The 3,681-nt window shown below is 38.1% G+C and overlaps 1 long non-coding RNA gene across 1 annotated transcript; it reads left to right on the top strand.

Moving 5' to 3' along the window:
* LOC147576578 (uncharacterized) lies at positions 1 to 1,312 on the top strand. The gene is made up of 2 exons (XR_015240944.1): positions 1 to 126; positions 1,070 to 1,312. It is a non-coding gene; the product is annotated as an uncharacterized LOC147576578 (long non-coding RNA).
* The last annotated feature ends 2,369 nt before the right edge of the window (positions 1,313 to 3,681 follow it).

Raw genomic sequence — 3,681 nt, 5'->3', positions numbered from 1 at the left:
GAAAAGTGATGTGTAGAAAAGTCAAGCCAGAGAACCAGGAGGTAACAGAGCTGGGATTTGAACCCAAGAAGCCTGGCCAAGAACTTTGTGCCCCTGAATACTCTGCTTTTCTGCTGATCCTGTCATGTGAGTGTCAGGCCACTTAACTCTTTTTAAAAGTGGTCTGCTATAAATAATTATCGAGCACATGTTTTATCTCCTCTCAGCTCCCTGAGGCCTGGCATGCTTCTTATGCTTTATGTTTCTTACAGTGCCTTACACTGGCCCTGGAAAAAACATGACACCCTTACATGAATATGTAGAAATCAAACTTGCTCAAAAAACAGATATGAATGTACATGTGTACACACACATGTATATACATAGTCTTCAAAACATAGATGGTCAGGATTGATCCGATGCAGTGCAATAAACAGCTATGTAAAATGTCTCAAGCCATGTTAATCACATGAATTAAATGTATTAAAATACATGTCCACTAGAGAATGCATTGATATTTTTCATTATCTGTTTTACTTCATGACATCAGAGTATACAATAAAAATGGTAATTAGATGCATCTTTTAAAGCAGCTACTAAACTATATCTCTGAAATTTTTTTAATAAATTTTTTTTAATGTTTATTCACTTTTGAGAGACAGAGAGAGACAGAGCATGAGCAGGGGAGGGTCAGAGAGAGAGGGAAACACAGAATCCGAAGCAGGCTCCAGGCTCCGAGCTGTCAGCACAGAGCCCAACACGGGGCTCAAACACACAAACCGTGAGATCATGACCTGAGCTGAAGTCAGACACTTAACCGACTGAGCCACCCAGATGCCCCTGAAATTTATTTCGAATGGCATTTCAGAACTATTTTGAGTAAGAAATATATGATTTCTAAAGAGTGTGCTGTGGTTAATAGGATAGATTCTGTTTGCACACTCAACTCCCCCTTCAGACTTCAAGAACTTATGCCCCAGATGCTGCAGGCTGCCAGCTGCCAGTCCTCAAAGCTAAGCTCTCACCAGACATTCCCCTCAACTGGGGAGAGCTGCCTCAAGCAATGTTGTTCCTTCCTATATTTCCCCAGAGGGACCCTGCACCCTATCACTGGTCAATGTGGGAATATAATGGTAAGGCCCTCCTTGCAACAGCTTGGGACCACTTTGGCAGGCCATTACCATTCCAGAGCTCCCTGGAGGAGCCAGCTATGGCCTTCCTTGAAACTCTATCAACTCAGCCAACTTCTACCCTCTGCCCAGTCCCGCTTTCTTTCCTTTCCTTCTGCGGGTATGCATCCTGAGAGCCCTCCAAATAAACTTCCTCATGCTAATCTTTGTGTCAGTGTCCGCTTCTTATGGAAATCAAGCCGGGACACCTCATGCATCCAAACAGACGTTGCATGCTAAACTGACATCAGCCCTGTTCCTTTGGAGGCACGTTCAATACATTTTCTTCCAGCTAAGCATGTATGTAATCTAACCTAATGGAAGCAGATAAGCCATGACTCAAAAGAGTCAAGAAGCATATCTGGTCCAGCATGATGCCCAACATTAAAAGAAGAACCCCTTCTAAGCAATTATTAGATCCTCATATGAAGTGTTCATTGATTGCAACTGTGGCTGCTAACACTGAGTGCTTATTAGGTGGCAGGCACTGTGGTGACTGCTTTGCATGGGTTATTTCATTTAGGCCTTATAACAACCCTCTAAGATAGACACTATTATCAACTCATTTTACTGTAAGGCTTACAGTAGTTAAACAACTTTCTCAAGGTTACATGGTGACATGGCTTTCTCTGCAACCTTAAGAAGCTGCTAGATTCCCTCACCTAAATACATAATGACAAAGAGCTGTAAAGAATTCAGTAATGCATTTAAATTACTTTCTATTTTATTCACTGTAAAACAGCACCTGGACTCATTTGAAATATAGTAGTATATAAGCACTATTTTTATTCAGCCTGCAGAAAATTTTTGGAATACATATGCATTTGAAAACCTCTACAATAGCAAAACACAGGAAAAAAAGTGGGAGGGACATTCAAAACTGGCAAATGCTATCAACTTTGAGAAGCAGTAACCGAAGGGACAAAGTAGAAAATTTTAGTAAGACTTGGTGCCGATTTAACATTTACTATCATTATTGTTTCCTGAGAGCCATCTTGGGGAAAGAAGGTAAGCACTCCAGATCTTGAGATTTTCATTATTCTCTTCAGTTTTCAGAGAAGTGGACTAAAGGGATAAGTAGGAATGCAGGAAAAACAGTCAAGGCAAATTCTTAAGAATAAGTGCCACGCTGGATGATGACTGAGCAGGAGCAAGAAATGCCAGCAGGGACATGATTTTCCAAAGCTACATTCTGAATTGAGTGAATTAACTGAAGGCTTAGTGTATTCTACCAGAAAAACAGGATACTCCTCCAACCAAGTGAAATAAACCATAGTAATGGATATTTGACAACATCTCAGAAGAGAGGGCAAATCCTAAGGGTTTTAATTTTTTTGTCAAAGCAAACTGCCATGTCAGGAGCTGATGAACTCTTTTCCTTCTCTTGCCTCTGCCCCTACTTTAAGGCAAAAAAAAAAAAAAAAAAAAAAAAGACATAAACAAAAGAAAAGAGAGAGAGAGAGAGAGACAAAAAGTGAGGAGAGGAAAAGAGAAAGAATCATAAAGCCCACAAAAGGCAGGCAGGCAAGTTTAGAACACTGCTTGGAATCTATAGATTTCAATAAACTTCAGATATTGATCTTTTCACAGAAAATAATGCAAATTTTATCAATTTTGACAAAACAAATATACTAATATAAATAACTATAAGAATATAATACATAAGAATGTGTGGAAAAATGGAGGCAGAAATGCAAATCTAAATCTTTCCTATTTTTCACAGCAGGAAGGCATTCAATACCATTTCATCTTGAATTCTAGAGTTCAAAACAGTGACTGGCACATTTTATTTCACAATATGTTTTTATCTACCTTTAGGACAATTTATTAGAAACTAGTATGCATTTGGGGAAGAAATAGTTATTGGATGCTCAGCTCATTTATATTTACTTTCATTTGTTATAATAATTTAATATATTTAATTTAAAATAGAATGCATTTCAGGATGCTGTTTTATGAAAATTGTTTCCATTCATCTATTTACCCACCTAATCTTCTATCTATCCATCTACTTATTTGTCTACTTATCTGCAGACCAAAGAAATATCAGCTATTATGTTCACTGAATGGAGATGGTGGTTATCTTGTTAATGAGATTATTTTTCTTTCCTGTATCACTTAAGCTTTTTAAAAATGATAATGTATCATTTTTTATAAAAATAGTAAAGCTTTTCTTGTATGGAAAATTTATTATTATTATTTTTTTAATATGAAATTTATTGTCAAATTGGTTACCATATAACACCCAGTGCTCATCCCAAAAGGTGCCCTCCTCAATACCCATCACCCACCCACCCCTCCCTCCCACCCCCCATCAACCCTCAGTTTGTTCTCAGTTTTTAAGAGTCTCTTATGCTTTGGCTGTCTCCCTCTCTAACCTCTTTTTTTTTTCTTCCCCTCCCCATGGACTTCCGTTAAGTTTCTCAGGATCCACATAAGAGTGAAAACATATGGTATCTGTCTTTCTCTGTATGACTTATTTCACTTAGGATAACACTCTCCAGTTCATCCACGTTGCTACAAAAGGCCATAT

This window comes from Puma concolor, chromosome D1 (assembly GCF_028749965.1).
Source record: "Puma concolor isolate L17-30 chromosome D1, mPumCon1.1.hap2, whole genome shotgun sequence".
Taxonomy (NCBI): Eukaryota; Metazoa; Chordata; class Mammalia; order Carnivora; family Felidae; genus Puma; species Puma concolor.
This window is presented reverse-complemented; position numbering and strand designations above follow the sequence as displayed.